We start from the raw sequence: 19,445 nt of genomic DNA, 5'->3' as shown, positions 1-19,445 counted from the left end.
CAATTCTTTCATGAATTTAGCATAAAGAGGCATTTGTTCCAAAACTTCTATGAATGGATGTTGATGTGAAGTTTTTTGAACACCTCCAAGAAATTGGAAAATTGTCCATCAAGGTGATGTTACTTAAGCCTTTGAGGGAAAGAAATTCTTGGTTGGTAAGGAATCACTGTTTTCTTCTTTGTTGGAGAATTAATTGGTGCATGAACAGTGCTCTCTTTTTTCTTGCTTCTCCTCTTTTACGTCCTCATTGTGTGCTTCAGTGGGGTCTTCATCCTTTTTGCTAACCACTCTTTTACTTCTCAAGCTAATGACCTTACATTCTTCTCTTGTATTGAAAATTGTATCACTGAAAAAAATTTGTGGGTTTCTCAGCAATTTGCTTGGCAAGTTGAACTACTTGCACTTCTAAATTTCTGATGGAGGCTCTAGTCTCTTGCATGAAATTGAAGGTTTGTTGGAGAAATGTGGATATATGTTGAGTGAGTTTTTTCAGGGTATTTTCAAGAGAGGAGGTCTTTTGTGAATTTTGGGTTAGTTGTGCAGGAGGTGTTTGTGGTTGGTAAGGAGTGTTGAAGTTGTTGAAGTTGCTACTTCTTTAATTTTGATTTTTCCACCCAAAGTTAGGGTAGTTCCTCCATCTAGGATTATAGGTTTTTGAGAAGAGGTCATTATATGGTGGCTTTGAGAAATTTTTCATGTAATTTACTTGTTCAACAGATGATGAACTATCTTAAAATAGTGGACCTTCACCTTGATGGGATCCTCCATAAAATTCACAAGTGATTCCTTGCATTTTCACTGTTGAGACTTGCATTTGTCCCATTTCTTTAGTGATTGTGCTGATTTGATGAGCCATAACCTTGTTTTATGCTAGAATAATGTCCAGTGTATCCAATTTCATCACTTCTTCCTTCATTATTCTTTTGGAGGAATACAAGTACTGATTGTTGGCTACTATCTCAATTAATTCTAAAGCTTATTCAATGGTCTTCATGTGCATGGATCCTCCAGCTGAGTTGTCTAGTGAATTCTTTGAAGTAGGAGTAATCTCATTATAAAAAATCTGTAGTTGTACCTGATGAGCGGATAATTTATACGCTTTTTGGCATTGTTTTTAGTATGTTTTTAGTATGTTTTAGTTAGTTTTTAGTATATTTTTATTAGTTTTTAGTTAAAATTCACTTTTCTGCACTTTACTATGAGTTTGTGTATTTTTCTGTGATTTCAGGTATTTTCTGGCTGAAATTGAGGGACTTGAGCAAAAATCTGATTCAGAGACTGAAAAGGACTGCAGATGCTGTTGGATTCTGACCTCCCTGCACTCGAAGTGGATTTTCTGGAGCTACAGAAGCCCAATTGGCGCGCTCTCAACGGCGTTAGAAAGTAGACATACTGAGCTTTCCAGCAATGTATAATAGTTCATACTTTACCCGAGATTTGATGGTCCAAACCGGCGTTCCAAATCAGCTTAAAACTGTCCGGCGTTAAACGCCGGAACTGGCACAAGAATGGGAGTTAAACGCCCAAACTGGCATAAAAGCTGGCATTTAACTCCAAAAAAAGTCTCTACACATGAAAGCTTCAATGCTCAGCCCAAGCACACACCAAGTGGGCCCGAAAGTAGATTTTTATGTCATTTACTTATTTCTGTAAACCCTAGGCTACTAGTTCTCTACATATAGGACCTTTTGCTATTGTATTTTCATCTTTTTGATCATTTTAGATCTTAGAATCATCTTTGGACGTCTAGTTCTTAGATCATTGGGGGCTGGCCTCACGACCATGCCTAGACCTTGTTCTTATGTATTTTCAACGGTGGAGTTTCTACACACCATAGATTAAGGTGTGGAGCTCTGCTGTACCTCGAGTATTAATGCAATTACTATTGTTCTTCTATTCAATTCAGCTTGTTCTTGTTCTAAGATATCACTTGTTCCTCAACTTGATGAATGTGATGATCCGTGACACTTATCATCATTCTCACCTATGAACGTGTGCCTGACAACCACCTCCGTTCTACCTTAGATTGAGTGGATATCTCTTGGATCCCTTAATCGGAATCTTTGTGGTATAAGCTAGAATTGATGGCGCCATTCAAGAGAATCCGGAAGGTCTAAACCTTGTCTGTGGTATTCGGAGTAGGATTCAATGATTGAATGACTGTGACGAGCTTCAAACTCCTGAAGGCTGGGCGTTAGTGACAGACGCAAAAGAATCAATGGATTCTATTCCAACCTGATTGAGAACCGACAGATGATTTGCCGTGCTGTGACAGGGTGCGTTGAACATTTTCATTGAGAGGACGGGATTGTAGCCACTGACAACGGTGATGCCCAACATACAGCTTGCCATGGAAAGGAGTAAGAAGGATTGGATAAAGACAGTAGGAAAGCAGAGAGACGGAAGGGACAAAGCATCTCCATTCGCTTATCTGAAATTCTCACCAATGAATTACATAAGTATCTCTATCTTTGTTTTATGTTTTATTCATATATCATCCATAACCATTTGAATCTGCCTGACTGAGATTTACAAGATGACCATAGCTTGCTTCATACCAACAATCTCCGTGGGATCGATCCTTACTCACGTAAGGTTTATTACTTGGACGACCCAGTGCACTTGCTGGTTAGTTGTGCAAAGTTGTGATAAAGAGTTGAGATTGCAATTGAGCGTACCATGTTGATGGCGCCATTGATGATCACAATTTCGTGCACCAGTACCCAATCAGCAAACATATTCAGAGGGCATTTTTTCAGCATTCTCTTGTGCTTCTCCCAGACTTCATAAAGGAATTCTCCATCTTTCTATATGAAGGTATGGATATCATGTCTTAGCTTTGTCAACCTCTGTAGTGAGAAGAATTTGGTTAAAAATTTATTGCTAACCTCTCCTTTTGTTGAGTTTCGAACCACTGCTTGGCTCGGTCCCTTACAGAGAATGGGAACAACCTCAATTGATAAGTTTCAGTAGAAGTGTCATTAGATTTGACTGTGTCACAAATTTGTAGGAAGCTGGATATGTGCAGATTAGGATCTTCTTGAGAACTCTCTCTAAATTGGCAATTTTGTTATACCAAGGTGATGAGTTGAAACTTCAACTCAAAGTTGTTTGCCTTCACAGTAGGGGCTACTATGCTACTTCTATAATTTCCAGGAGTGGATTTAGTGAAAGACCCAAGAGTCCTCTTAGCATTGTCATTGTTGTTTGTCATGCTTTCTAGCATTGTCTTCTAGTTTTCTCTGATTTCTTGATTCCTTTCTTAGTTGTTTGAGGGTTCTTTCTATTTCTGGATCAAATTGAAGAGGTTCTTTGTCCTTGTTACCTTTCATAAAAACACACAAACAATAAGGAAATTGGAATTTTTAAAGTCATAGTAAAGAAAGTTCCAGTGAGTAGCAAAAGAAAATAAAATAAAAGTATAATTTAGAGAATTAATTAATGTGGTAGTTGTCAATCTCAATTAATCCCTAAGAACGATGCCAAAAATTTGATGCGGAATTTTTTTAAATCATAACTTGGCAAGTGCAGCGAATCATATCAAGTAATATCATGGTGAGTGAGTTATTGTTCCCACAAGGATTAAAGGACTAAGCAACAATGATTAATTGACTATTCTAATTAGACAAATCAAAAAACAAAGGAGTGAATGAGGAATTAAAGTAAACGTGTAAAGAAAGGCAATAAATAGGAAACAATGAATGTGAAAACAACAGTGGTGAGAATGTTAAAGTTTCAGATATATTCACTCTCTAGGAAAACAATTATTATGTTCATTTATTTGAGGCGTACAGAGATCAATCACGACAAATCATAAATAATCAAATTCTGATTGTTTAGAAATTTAATTTCTGTTTAACCTAATTAAATACTAATTTCTTAGTCAATTATTTAAGAAAATAGGTGAAGCACAATTCTGATTTGATTTCAAATAAGATTTAAGAATAGTCCTTAGGTTGAATTATATGTCACTTATCCAAGCTACTCCTAAATAATTGAAAATTACAAGAAAGAATGATTTACAAAAACTTTATAATCTGAATTCATGTCACTTATTCAAACTGGAGCAATTAAAAATCACAAAATGTCACACACTCTTTGAAATACCATTCCTAGTTAAATAAAAAAAGTAGTGAGAAAGAGTTTTCAAGTTAATTCCAATATTACTTTTTTTCAAAACAATATTTAGAATCCAAAACGGAGTTAGAATGTTTCCCAACAATTCCAAACCTTTAGAAATGAAGAAGCAAAACTCAATCATGAAATAGATCAAAGCATAATTACAAAATAAAGCAAAACACTTAGATTAATAATCCATAAAAAGATGAATAGAGTTCCTAACCTTAACAAAGGAGATTAGTTACTTATGGTGGAATGAAAACAAAACTGTAAAGTGTGATGTATTTAGTATGAGATGTGATGTCTGTGGAAACATACAACCCTTAGACTTATTTAAAACCTAAACAATAACCTAGAATTCAAATTCAATCAAAACAGAATCAAATCTAATTTAAATCAAATCTTTTCTTAATGAATCTTAACTAACTAGTGATCTTCTTTGTAACTGAAATTCACAATTTGGTGCCTTGCTTAGTTGAAATCATGAGCTTGAAACTTTAATCTTGGACCAACAAAACACTTGAAGCTGGAGAGATTAGTGAAGGATTATAAAAGATTAGTGAAGGATCCAGAGCTCTGGGAGTGGCTTTTGCCCATGCGTTATAGGCATGATCCTCAACTATAACACATGAAGAAATAAGCTATTGGAAGGTTGTATTTTGGCCCATGCATTATACTCATGGTTCCCATGTATAACGCATGGAGAAAATTGGCTCCTGGAAGGTGTACTTTGGCCATGCGTTATACGCGTGGTTCACGCATTATACACATGGCTTTTTTTTTCCTAGAAGTGCTTTCTGTGGCTTGAGTATAGTTCCCTTCAATGCAGGAGGAGGTTGTGTTAGACGCAAGTTCACTATAGACATATATGTATATATATTGTTGGAAAGTTCTAAATGTTAGCTTCCTAACACCGCTGGAATTGCTTTATTTGGACCTTTCTATCTCAAGCTATTTTTGTTGGAGTATGAAGAGGTCACGGGGAGCTGCGTTATATGCATGGTTCAATTGGACTTGAGATGGGGCTGCGTTCAATGCAGGAGGAGGCTGCCTTAGACGCATGTCCACTATGGACTATTATATATCATTAGAAAGCTCTGGAAGTTGGATTTTTAATACTGTTGGAAACTGCTTCATTTGGACCTCTATAACTCAAGTTATTCTTGCTGGAGTATGAAGTGGTCAGGGTTGTAAATTCTCTTTGAACTTCTCTGGGCTTGTTTTCAATTCCTAGTACCTTGGGAGGTTGCTTCCTTTTGCATGCCACCTTTCTTAGTTCTCTCAGGAGCTTCTTTGGTTGTCTTTCTTCTCCTTTGTTCTTGCCTGAAATCTGTTTACAATTTTTTACACATATCAAAGTTCAAAGCAACTCGAAGAAACATTGATTAAAGTACAAAAAATCTCAATTATAATAAAAAAATTACTATAAAAATAATAAAAAAAATAACTAGAGATGCTCATGCATTACACCACCAAACTTAAGATCTTACTTATCCCCAAACAAGAAAAGAACTATGTACAAAGGAGTCTTCCAAATGAAGTGAGTTGAAGAATTGGTTGTGATATTTCAGTGAGTGAAGTGATCAAGTGACAATAGAGTAAACTCTGAATTGTGTGATCATGTATGGATTCCAGTGCTTGCTAGGCTTACAATTGAAAGTCTTAGAACTTAGAAATTCCATTCGTATGATACTATGGAGGTCTCTTTATAAGTTTTCACCTTGAAAACAGTTTTTTCTTTTCTCTTATTATTATCATTATTTTCTTTTCTCAGCTATACTTATTTTGGGGGTTTTATTGCACTTGACTTTGACTCCAAATGTTTTATCTCAAGGCAAACTTTTAAGATGAATTTTCAATCAACACTCCCAAATTAGTTGGTTCAAGGTATCGGGTGTTGAAGCACCCCTCGAATTTACTTGCTTAAGCCTCTCTCCTTGACACAGTCACACCACAAGCACTTAACTAGGAAACAACTCTTTGAGTTTTGTTTCTTTTAACCTTCCTAACCATTGGTGCTCAGAGCCTTAGGCCTTGCTCTTTGTTTTGCTTTTTCTTTTTTTTTTATTTCTATTTTTTGGTTCTATAGATTTTTGAGAATATTTATAATACTTCTCTAAACTTCATTTCATATCTTAGAACTCCCCATTCAAGTTTTCACAAATGTGTAACCTCGTGACATACTCACATGATCAGAACCTCCACTTCTCTTAATTTTACTTGCGCTAAAATTTAAATTTTTTTTCAACTTTTTCCTTTCAAAAACTTTTTGTTGCATGCTTAAAGATATTCGATGCAAACAATTTCAAAAGTAAGGTGAAATGAAGAAGAATGAATCATGATTATCAACTAGATGTAAGATATAAGAAATAAAAGTTCAAGGATAGAGTTACCTTCCTCTTCAACATCTTCTAGAGCATAATCTCCAACACCAAATTTAGAATGATTGTTTATTCTCAAGCAACAAAGAAAAACAATAGTAATATAATTATGAATAATCATGATTATCTAGTAAAAATAAATAAGTGATGCACAAGCTTATTCAATTAAAATAAGCGAAATTAAAAACGAAACGAAATTAAAGACAAATAAAAAGTTATCGACGATTGGGTTGCCTCCCAACTAACGCTCTTTTAACGTCACTAGTTTAACGGTTGATTCTTGCTAAGATGGAAGATGATCATGGTGCTTCAACTCCTCCCCTATCACTGTTAATCTTTTCCCCATATCTTTATCCAAGAGCTCAATGTGTTCAAGAGAAGAATTTTGTTCACTGTATATGACTTCAAGGAATAGTGAACTAACATCATTTTCTCTCCTGGTGAGAAGCTTTCTGTAGGAATCTTCTTGTTTCTCTAACCTCCAAGCACCTTCTTGAGAACTTTTTTCTTATTTGATGATGCACATCAACACTAAACTTAGGCTTGGTGTAAAGGGGAGTTTTGTTGATTTCAAAGGGAAGTTTAGGTTGCAAACTCTTGTTAGCCTCTATCTTAGCTTTGGATGCTGAGTTTTTTGAGTTTTTGTTGTTGAATACTTAATTAAAAGTCGTTGTTAAAATTTGTTGTGATTTTGAATTCTATTGTTGATAGTTTGAGTTTCTATATAAGTTTGTATTTTTCATTATTTTTTATTATTTGACATTAGAAATTATTGTTGAAAACTTTTTTGTTCTAAACTTTTGTTGCTGATGTGATGAGTATTATTGATTATTTAATTAGTGATTACTTTATTAGAATTTAAAGTTGTTTAGAATTTTTTATTTTGTGAATTTTTACTGATAAAATATGAATAAGTTATTATATAAAAGTACAGAATTTAAAATTTTATTATTTAGAAATTATTAAATTTGAATATTTGAAGTTTTTATATTAAATTTTTAATATTTTATTTTATATTTAGTTAAATCGGTTGAACTTCTAGACCGTTGTACCAGTCATTTCACTGGTTCATTGACCAGTTTGGTTCTCGCAACCAATTTATATCATTAGAACTCCCCTCCCCCTAATCTTAGAATCCTGTTGTTAAGTGATGCAATAGGAGTCTCTAGATTCAGAAAATTTTTTTGTAGTTTTGTGTTTTGGGCTCTTTAGATCCGTTATAAAAAAAATCACTATGTAATTGTTTATTACTATGTTGGGCTATAGCCTAAAAAAATCAAGCTATGCAAGCAAAATTGTGGGGTGTTGTCCATGGGATTAGGATGGCATGAGACTTTGGTATGAAAAAAGTAGCTGTAGATGTTGATTCAATAGAAGTGTATGAGGATATAAATCTCAAGCATAATATACAACGTTTTAATCCCCTCCTAAGAGAAATTGAGGAGTTTCAAAGAAGACCCTAAGAGCTCATCTTTCAACACACCCTGAGAGAAGGGAACATGTGTGCTGATTGGCTTGCAGAAGAAAGTTTCAAAAGGCACAATGATTTCAGCTTCATTAATAGTATGCCTAAAGGAATGAAATCTCTATATGTAAATGATAGAAGAGGGATAATCACTGCAGACAGTTAGCCTTTTGTTTCTCCCCTTGGGCCTTGGCTCTGATAGTTCACAAAAACAAAAGTGTTAAAAACTAAGAGAATTGAAGTATAGAACAAAAGAATAAAGTTGCCAAGGAATTTCGGACTTCCAATTTTATTTTTCTCCCAAAAAAAGTTACTAAAAGTGCGATCATACTCGCATTAATACACTGAATCTCATTAGAACTCTACAATTAAGCATGCTTGGGTAAGAATACTATTAGAATGGGTGGTCTCTTAAAAAGTTTTCGTGTTGCACATTTTTTAAAAATTAATTTAGGTTGGTCAAATGACTAACTCACTAGTTCACTTAAATAAGTGTCAGGAGTTTAAATTTCCCTTCTATTGAGCAAACCTTGAAATAGAATTCATATTTGCAATGGATTAATTTTTAACCTGTCAAGTTAAAGAAATATCGTGGAAAAAAAAGTTACCAAAATAGAAGAAACAAAAGAATAAAAATTACCCGTCCAAGGAAAATAAGACAACTAATAGAAAGTTTTTGTTTTTCTAAATATTCTATCAATACATTTAATATGTAAAAAATTTAAACGTAGCTTTTCAATAAAAAAAATTATTTTACATTGAAAAGCTATGTTTGAATTAAGGTAAATTCTATCTAATTTCTTTTGAAATAATATGTAAGTTATCCTTTATGATGTGTCACATTTTAATTGAACATGTATTTTCAACATGAGTTACTGTTTTAATTATAGTAGGGTCATTTTGTAATTAAATTATTATTTAAAATGAGTAATTATATAATTTCTTAAAATACTAGAAACTAAATTTATTTTTATTTTTTTCAAATAATTGTTACCTAAAAGAATACATCTTTCATTAATTGAAGCACGTTTTCATTCCTCCATTTTTTTATCACGTAGCTTCAATCTTGCTGTCGTGACAAGAAGCACTCGATCATCGTTAGAAATTTGTACTGAGATGGATAAATCAATGAAGCAAGGAAAAAGTGTCACAGACGCTATTTGAAAGCATCATGTATAGGATTGGCTAACCATAAAAGTTTGACGGAAGACAGGGAGGAAGTGATTTTTTTCTGGTTATAGTCTGGAACCGACACGGCCCAGACTGGTGAGCTCCGACATCATGTTGTTATCCACGGGAATTGATTCTGCCTCTCAAGTATCAAATGGCGTCGTTTTCTATGTCATCGCTCGTTACTGTCTACTCTTTATCATCTTCTCTCTATTGCCATCGTCGCTCCTCCTTCTCTGCTCTCTCTTACGCGTCTTCTCTCTTTCAATCAAGCTCACAAAAATTAGGTATCTTTTTCAGTTATTGTTACTGAACTTTCAAATTCCATTGTCTTGTTTCTATTCCAAATTCCCTAAAATTTGTAATTATTTGTTCTTCCAAATATTTGGCATATATTTCTGCATTTATTTTCCTATTACTATGCTCTCTCCATTCTTGCTTTTTTTAGATTAAATATTCTCCAGCTTGATGCTTATTTGGACTGCTGTCTAATGCATGCAGGTGATTAACTTAAGAGGAGCTAAACAGATGTAAGCTACTATTTGAACTTTGAACTCTATATTGAAGTGTTGCTAATCTGGTGGTGTTCATGCTATTTGATGTTTTTTTTTAGTTTCATTTAAGCCAAATCTTTTAATTAGAGTTCTATTCATGCTTGCTGGAGTGATGGTTCTGTGCCGAATCTAGCTTTGTAGAAATTCATTTTAGAAAAGTAGCTTTCATTTTATTGTTGGTTGTTTGTAACATTTAGCATTGGATAGATAAGATTATGGATTAAAAATGTTATGTTTGTTGGGTTTAGGAATTTCAGCACATTGACTTGAATAATGTTGAAAATGCCAGATTAGTGATAGGAAAATCTAAAATGACATTAGTATTTTCTTGTCTTCTGGTTTCTCCTTATAAAGTGACATCCAAAAAAGACAAAAAAAACTGAAAAAATAATTTTAAAATGAATAAATGAAGAAACCTGATGTAAGAGGTAAATCATTTGGAGCTTAAATTGATAATATGATCAAATAATTTTCTATTTATTGAAGAAACCTGGAAAGTTCTGTGATTGGTTGGGGTTGAAATTGATGTATTGATTGTGTTGTAACTAGCTGGTTTTGTAATCTTTCTATTTCTATTTGAATGCATTATTTTCAAATATATTGGGAATTGTTGGGGAAGCTTGTGATGCCAGGTTAATGGCTATTTTGGTAGGAATGATGAGCATGTGTGTAGTCTAAATTAGCTTCCCTTTATTGTGCTTTCCTTCTGGCCTTGTTATGCTTCTGGTATGCACTTGCCATCACAGTGTGCTACCCGTCGTTATAGAACCTCATTCATAATGGTCGTCTTACTCTGAGGGAGCTGAAGCATGGAAGCATAATTGATGCAATGCTGCATGCTGATGAAGAAGATGACATCAATAAGGTTTTAAGGTATACAGTGTTAAATGCTATTACCATCAACTTCAGAAAAATGACCAAGACATTTCTTTTTCAAAGCTAAGGTTTTAAGGTATATTTATTTTAAAATGCATTAAATTCGAATTTGCATGAAACAACTATTTTGTAGGTATTCTCTTATAAACATTTCTATGTTATATACTGTAAGTTTTGGGAGCTGGATACAGATCACGATTTCTTGATAGACAAAGACAACCTTGTCAGATATAGTAATCATGCGCTCACTTATCGAATTGTCGAGAAAATATTTTCTCAGGTTTGTGTGGATTACAATATTATAAATCAATTTTGTCTCAAGACTTGCCTTCAGCAGTCTTCATCTTCAGCTACATACAATCCAAAACCACATCTCTCTCTATCTCTCTCTAATCTTTGTTCACAGTTGAATATTCTAACTCACTTCAATATTATCACAGGTTCTAAGAAAGTTTACTAGTAAGGTTGAGGGAAAGATGTGTTATGAAGATTTTGTTTACTTCATACTGGCAGAAGAGGATAAATCATCAAACCCGAGTCTTGAGTATTGGTACTTTTTTTGGTATTTGAGTATTGGTACATTATTTCCCATTCATTATCCTAACTAGCTATGTGAAAGAAGATTTTCGTCAGTTAGGAATTTCACACAAATAATTTCGTTGATAGTATAGTTCCCAACCAACAAATAATCCTCAATCAAAGTTTAATTTGTTTGTCACAAGTGCAAACCAATAATAACCGAGAGTATTAGATCTCGGGTCGTCTCTCAAAGGAATTGCAGTGAGGTGTGTACATTATTGGTTATGGTATCCAAGGGGTGGTTTGCAAATAAGGGGACAAGAAATTAAAAAGGCAACAAAAGTAAAGCAAGCAACTAAAGAAAGCAAGTAATAAAGAGAGACATTCATGGCAAGGATTGAGAATATAGACTTTCTATCATAGTCATTAATTATCATACCATAATTAACAAGAGCTAATCCTATTTAGTCATATCCAACATAAGAAGAAGGTATAATGTTATCTTCTCGTTAAGAGAAAGTCAAATAAGAGTAGTTAATCTCAATCCAAAAGTCCTAATCAACTTACTAATTGAATTAGCAAGAGATTAGAGTCAATGGAAATAATATTAACTAACCACTCTAGGTCACCAATCTAAATTGAGTATTGATAACTCAAGATTGCCTAATTTCTCTTTCCAAGTCAAGAATGCTCAAAAAGCTATTCTACCATCCAACCAAGCATTTTGTCAAACAGTTGGAAGGCATAAAAGGAAAGCATCATAAATTGCAAGAAATAGTAAAATCTGCTACTACCCAATGCAAGAAATCAATAATAACAACTCAAACAAGCAAGAAAAGAACATAAAACCTCAATTTGCATTAAAGGAAAGGGGAATTAACAAGAGTTCATATAACGTAAAAAGTGGTAAAATAAAGGAAATAACAAGAGAAACTAAGAAGATTGAGGGAAATCAACAAGGAAACACAAGGGAAACTACATCAAAACAAGAAATTAAACCTAAATCTAAGATGAAAATAAACTAAGAACCCTAATTTCTAGAGAAAAGAGGGAGTTTCTCTCTCTAGAACTAACCTAAAATATCATCCTAACCTAACCTAATTGCTCCCCCATTGACCCATCTTGAATTCTGCATCAAATAGTCTCAGGAATGAGTTGGATTTGGGCCTGGGCAGCTTAGAAATTGCCCCAGCATATTCACTTTAATGAGATCATGTGCTGGCTGTGACGCGTACGCCTGAGCCATGCGTACGCGTCGCCTGGACGACCTCCTCTTCACGTGTGCGCGTCTGTCATGCGTGTGCGTCGCTCTAAGCACTCCAAATCCTTATTTTTCCATGAATCCTCCTTTTTGCATGCTTTTCTTTTCACCTCTTCCATCAAATACTTACCCTATGAATCTGAAATCACTCAACAAACATATTAAGGCATCGAATGGAATTAAAGTGAATTAAATTTAGCTATTTTAAGGCTTAAAAAGCATGTTTTCACACTTAAGCCAAATTTAGGGAGAATTACAAAACCATGCTATTTCATTGAATAAATGTGAGATAAGTTGATAAAATCCCCCAAATTAAACACAAAATAAACCACAAAATTGGAGTTTATCACTATGCAGTTATAAACATCATGCATTGTTAATTACACATGTGCATAGCATGTTTTACATGACTTGGATTTTGAACTGTGCATATCCCTGTGAATGAGTCCATGGTTGGCTCTTGGAGACAGATTGTGGACTTGTGTTGGATATATCTTTCCCATTATTAGGAACATGGGAATTTGACCTTTGTGAATAACTTATTAGCTATGTGTGAATTTGCTTGACATTGTCATATGATTAGGTTCAAGTGCATTGATTTGGATGGAAATGGAGCTCTAACACAGAATGAACTGCAATATTTTTATGAGGAGCAATTGCATCGAGTGGAGTGCATGGCCTAAGAGCGTGTGTTATTTGAGGATATATTGTGCCAAATACTTGACATTATTATTGGCATTATTTTCAAAGCTGGTATGCACTTTCTAAAAGCGAGGTTACGCTTGGTAAGTTGCTCATAGAACCCTCTTTTTTACTTAAAGAAAATATTTACTATGATATTTGCTATTTTGAAAATTTCTTAAGGCCAAACAAGTAAGAAAAAACTCACAGCAATTCTAATGTGTTTGTTTATAGGATCTATTATAGGAATACTCAATTTTTTGTACTTAATGTACCTATCAGTTCTTGGTGCTTTGGCTACTACTTTACTATGTTTTCATAAATAAAACTTAACCTTTGAAATTCTTATATAGCTAAGATATTTGGAGTTAAATATGCTTTACATTACATATGGTTAAATATTTGCTGTATCACTTTGATTGGGAGCTTCCTAATGGAGTGAAATGTGAGGACTTTAACATGACTTTCTTTATTTCATTTATAATTTTACCTTATTTATTTCTTTTATAATTTTTCTTATTGGAATATCTGAGTTTTGAAGGTCATGGTTCATCAATTATAATCCCTTGTCCATGCCCTATATATATATATATATATAAATGAGTATCATAAGCTATTGTCTTCTACCATTTGTACTAGAGAATCTTTCATTTCTGGGTTGAGCGGCATTGAGAGAAAACTGATGTATACTTTTGTGCTTATTCTAAATGAATGAATGAATTGAATTTAAAGGCCTCTCCAAGGATCACCTTCTTATAATGTTGGCACTTGGGAGGGTTGGTGCACATTGTCTTAATTTGTGAATGTATATTGGGATATATACATTCGACAACAATTCTCTCATTTTATTCTTCAACTATGGTAGGGTTTGAATTTGTACTAGGGTAAGCAACCATAAATTAAAGTATTTGTCTAATCTCTTTATTTCAAGATATTGAATTCAAAGCTTATGCCTCTGTTCTAATGTTTGCACTTGGAAGGGAAGGTTATAAGTGCACATTCACATATATTCGTCTGTGAATTTGATACTGGGTAAACCAATTACAAATTAACTGATGGTCTAATCTCTTTTTTGCATCGCTCTTATTCAAATCTCTTATTGATACATGGCTTTAAGTATATACATCATCAATTGCTTAGTACAGTACATCATCAATTGTACACCCATATTTGTTGATAATTTGGTTACATTATGTAGAATCATTCATTTGGAAGACCATTACGTATGGATGAGTTTTTTGAGCACACTCATACTCACAGAGAGGATAGGACTTAATGGGTTGATGAACACTCCCAAAAGACAAAGGTAACTTACCTTTATTCATTGTAACTATTTTGTTATCTAATTGTTATGCATTATTGATATATATAGTAGTTTATCAATCATTTCTCCTTATTGTAGGATATATTTCAAGAGCATATGTTTCAGGTTGAGCAAGAGCAGTAGGCTGCTATAGAGGATGGTGTAACTGATCCACCGCCTTTCTAAGTTTAAGTATTATTGGTGGATTACAATTTAAACAAATATAAGTCTAAGTTTAGTTATTTATCTTGTCTTGAGTCTTTATGTTAGAAGATTATTTATTATTTTGATAAGTTTGTAAACTATTTACCTAATATTTAGTATAAATTTTATTTCTATATTTAAAAGTTTATTTGTTTTGTTATCTAATATTCTGTATAAATTTTATTTCTATATTTAAAAGTTTATTTGCATTAATTGTTTACTATTTTTCAAATAAAAAATATGGCTATTAAAATCGACGATAGCGTGGTCGCTTTTTAAATTTAAAATAGACAAAATATCGACAAAGAATTTGTCGGTATCTAAATTAAATCGACGACAAGATTGTCGATTTTATTAAGAAGGTAATCTTCTCAAGCTCATATTATCGACAAAAATGTTGTCGATTTTATTGAATCAAATATCGACAGAAATGGTTTCGATTTTATATCGACGGCAATGTTGTCGATTTTAGTAAGAACGTAAAATTTCCAAACTCATATTATAGACAGAAATGCTATCGATCTTATTAAATTATTATCGAGGGCTACGCAAGCCGTCGATTTTATTAGAATTTTGAAAAATCAACAAGCTTAATAGCGACCATCTCTGTCGTCCATTTTACCGTCGATTTTTAATATTATCGACGGCTTAGCCATCGATTTTAACGGTATTTCTTGTAGTAAAAATGGATTGAGTTTTGGGGCAAATATTAGCGGTTGGTATTTGGTAATATAAATATCTATAGAAGAAAAATAAAATATTTCAACGATATTAGAAGTGTAGCAATGTAGCAGACATTATTTGGTTGTGTGTTTTCTTTTTTCTCAAAAAAGAAAAATAAAGGAAGATAAATTCAAACGTATGACTTAGGCTGATTGTTTTTTGATGTAACAAAATATAGGTTATGCTTTGTTATTTTTGTTACTGTGAATTTTACACTATTATAAGACTGTTGTTATTGTTTAAAAAATATAAAATATCAATCATATTTTGTGTATAGAAAATAATTTTTTGTATCCTAAATCATAAAATGGCAATCACGTTTTTATTAAAAAAAATTAATTTTTTCAACTCAGAACGGAATTGCCGTATTGCTTCTTTTAATTTTTTAATAAAAAATTAAAAACATCACTGACGTTTTATTTGATATTTTAACATTTTTTAAAACATAATATGATCAAAACATCATTGACATGTTCTAGAAAAAATAAAAACGTCAGCAATATTTTATACTAATAGAAAAATATAAAATCAATTATAAAAAGAGTATTGTATTGTGTTGAAATGCAGAAATAAAATTATTCTTTATTTGGAGAGTTTTGTTCTCTATATTTATAGAGTGAAAAAATTTGTGTGAGTGTGTGTGATGAGTATATAAAATAGAAGATTATGTTAAAAATATACTACAATTGTCAAGTTTTACCTCATACAGATGAAAGGGTGAGTTTTTTATGTGAGAATTCAGGTGTTATTGTTATTCCTCTTTTGATAACATATAAAAGATTTAAGAGTGTACTTTCTCAAAGTGTAAAAGTGTTGAAGAGGGTCACAAATATTTTGTACAAGCAGTTTGTGCTAGTATTTGATAGTTTCATTTAGTTTCAAATAATGCATGTGGCTGATAAAACTAGTATGCAAGGTTGTTTTTAACCTACCATCAAACTAGAGCACAAACCTCACTTATCGAGTTATATGTTGAGTTTGAGGAAATGATTGATGTTAATTTTCCGAAACCCAACATAGACTGGATGGACTATGATACCGAAGCGATGAAAAGTTTGAAGGTAATTATGAAATTGTTAGTCCAGCTAAAGATGTGAAAGAAGATGATATAATAGTTAAGGGAGATATGACAGATGTTACAAATGCACTAGCGAACCAACATCCATCTCGTGAGCCATCTTTTATGCATAGTTTGAATCTTGATACCATGCATGCATCAGAGTTTTCTGAATATGCCAATACAAGTAATTTTGTGATTGTTGTTGTTGTTGTTGTTGTTAGTATATTATTAGTGTAACTACGATAACCATGACGATGATGATGCTGATAATAATAATAATAATAATAATAATAATAATAATAATAATAATAATAATAATAATAATAATAATAATTAGAGTTAAATCTCAAAGTGATTCCTAAATTTGCAATCAAACTTCAAACTCGTCCTTAAACTTAAAATTGCCTTAAATTTTTTCCCAAATTTAACAATGATTGTCCCTGAGGTATTTTCCAACGATGGATTGATGACGTGGTTGGACAGAGGCCATGTTAGACTTGTAAATGTCGTCTTTTCCTTTCTAAAAGCTGAAGGTGAAGGTAAACTTGGAGAAATCCTTCATCTTCTGCCCTCTCTTCCTCTTCCTCTCCTTGAATTTTACCAGAGCGATCTCTTCTCTCCCCTCAACAAAACCACCTTCGTGGTAGGCAACCAGCACAAAAGCGGAAGAAGGCAGAGCGAACCGTCGAATTTCAGATCTTTCCTGATAATCTGTTTCAGATAATCAATGATCACACGGTTCTTGGCATTTCCAATGTAGCTTAGCGATAAGGAGGAGGCCAACAACACGGCATCAGTGGCCAGCGGGAGAGGACTTGGGGGCGGCAGGGACATGAATATGCCTAGCAGCGAGATTCAGTGCTCTTGTTGAAGAGAGAGGGGTCGATTTTGGGAATGATGATATGGCAACGGGTAGAGTGGAGATCAAAGGCAAAGAGGGAGGAGAAAGACAAGGCATGGAGCTCTGACTGTGAGAGAATTGTAGTGTCTATTCGAGACAGAGATTCTATGTTGAGAAATTGCTACTGTTACCGCAGTGGCAGCACCGACAGTTGCAGGGATTAGGAGAAGAAGAAGAAGAAACTTCGTGAGAGACAGAGGCATAATAACGTCAACAAATTAAACCCATCTCAATACTCAAAACGACATCATTTTAGTTGTATTTGGGAGCTAGAAAGGAAACGACGATATTTACAAGTCTAGTGTGGTCTCTGTCCAGCCACATCATCAATAGGTCGTCGAAAAATATCTCAGGTACGACCATTGTTAAGTTTAGGGACAAATTTGGGGCAATTTTTTGTATAGGAACGAATTTGATCCCCGATTGCAGATTTAAGGACCAATTTGAGATTTAATTCTAATTGTTATTATTGTTGTTGTTGTTGTTGTTATTATTGTCATTATTATTGTTGTTGTTATTATTATTGTCATTATTATTGTTATTATTATTAATAGGATAATATTTAGGTTTTTTTGTTTTATTATTGGTGCAACCCTACTGTTGTTCAGTGAATACATCGTCGGAATGGAGTTTAACTCTAGAGACTGCATAGTTATCAGAACCGAATCGATAATCGACTCGGTTATACTACTGGATCACCGGGTCACTGGTTCAACTGGTAGATTATAGGTTAAATCGGTTGACCCGGTCATATTAAATAATTATATAAAATTTAATTTCTTTTTATAATACAAAATTTTATATTAATTAACTTATTTTAAGATTTTAATAATTTATTAATTAATTACATTAATCAAATATATGTTAAAAAAGTTAATATTAATAAATATATATAATTATCAACAAAAAATATGGTATGCTTAATAAAAATATGTTTGCTTATCTTTTTAATTTAGAGATATTTAACAACATTTAATGTTTATTTTAATAATTATGTAAAATTCAAAAAAATTAATTTAAGTGAGTATATATAAAATAAAAAAATTAATTAAATTAAATATAAAAATTACTCATTAGAATAAAAAGACAAAAAGATAAGGAGATTTTAAATTTTGCATGACTAAAATAATTAATACATGAAGCTATTAATTATAATATGTCTAATAAATTATAATATATTTATAAAAAGGCATCTATAGTATAAAAGAACATCTTAGTCTGGGGGGTTGTAGGGTCTTTCACATTTTGATAGTCCCAGGTTTGAACCTCAATAGTGATGCCAATTTTTTGAAATTAGTACGTGCTGATTTTATCTTGACGTCATCTTGCAAGAAGACCGGTCCGTAGTTCAGGCCAGTTTGATTGGGTCGAAGGTAAGACTGCCGATATCTTGCACTTTTTTCTTAGCCATTTGCAAACACATGTGGTTACTCGAGATGGTATTATCCTTATCTCTGATCGACACGAGTCAATTATCTCAGCTGTATGTCGTAGTAATAGAGCATGATAATATCCAAGAGCTATTCACATGTTTTATGTCAAACACATAGCATCCAACTTCTTAAGGAGGTTTAAGGTGCCGCATATGCAGAAGATGATTATCAACATAGGCTATTCTAGAGCAATGCGTAAATTCAATATATGTTACCAAAGATTATGTGAGTAGGGGGAGGCTTACAAGCAGTGGCTGGACAATATCTCTTGATCGTAGTATACTTTGGCATATAATGGCGGACATTGTTGAGGCCATATGACCACAAACCTAGTAGAGTGCATTAATGGAGTATTGAAAGAGACACGTAATCTTCCCATCACAGCGCTTGTTAAGTACATGTCAACTATTCTCTGAATATGCAACCGAGAAAATTCTGTCAAATTAGCGCGCAGCGAAAAACATCCAAGTTAACTTATTTGATAGGCAGAACGAGATCTTTGAAGTGCATAAGATGCCTAGTGGTTTGGATTTTGCAGTAAACTTGCATCTTCGGCATTGTGATTATGGTGAGTTTTAGGTGAATCAAATTTCTTGTCCCCATGTCTATGCCTGTTGTGCAAACTAGCGCCTAGATTGAAAATAATATTTTGGTCCGTAGTTCATGCCGGTTGATTAGGTCGAGGGTGAGACTACCAATATCTTGCACTTTTTTCTTATCCATTTGCAAACACATGTGGTTAATTAAGATGGTGTTATCCTTATCTCTGATCGACATGAGTCAATTATCTCAGCT

The 19,445-nt window shown here is 33.2% G+C and overlaps 1 non-coding gene and 1 pseudogene across 1 annotated transcript; both read left to right on the top strand.

Moving 5' to 3' along the window:
• The first annotated feature begins 2,732 nt into the window (after nucleotides 1–2,732).
• Nucleotides 2,733–2,840, top strand: LOC130959194 (small nucleolar RNA R71). The gene has a single exon (XR_009078289.1). It is a non-coding gene; the product is annotated as a small nucleolar RNA R71 (small nucleolar RNA).
• Nucleotides 2,841–10,325: 7,485 nt separating this feature from the next.
• LOC130957000 (serine/threonine protein phosphatase 2A regulatory subunit B''beta-like) lies at nucleotides 10,326–17,946 on the top strand (annotated as a pseudogene).
• Nucleotides 17,947–19,445: the final 1,499 nt, after the last annotated feature.

This window comes from Arachis stenosperma, chromosome 10 (assembly GCF_014773155.1).
Source record: "Arachis stenosperma cultivar V10309 chromosome 10, arast.V10309.gnm1.PFL2, whole genome shotgun sequence".
Classification (NCBI taxonomy): domain Eukaryota; kingdom Viridiplantae; phylum Streptophyta; class Magnoliopsida; order Fabales; family Fabaceae; genus Arachis; species Arachis stenosperma.
The sequence above is the reverse complement of the archived record's forward strand: the minus strand, read 5'-3'. Positions and strand labels throughout refer to the sequence as shown.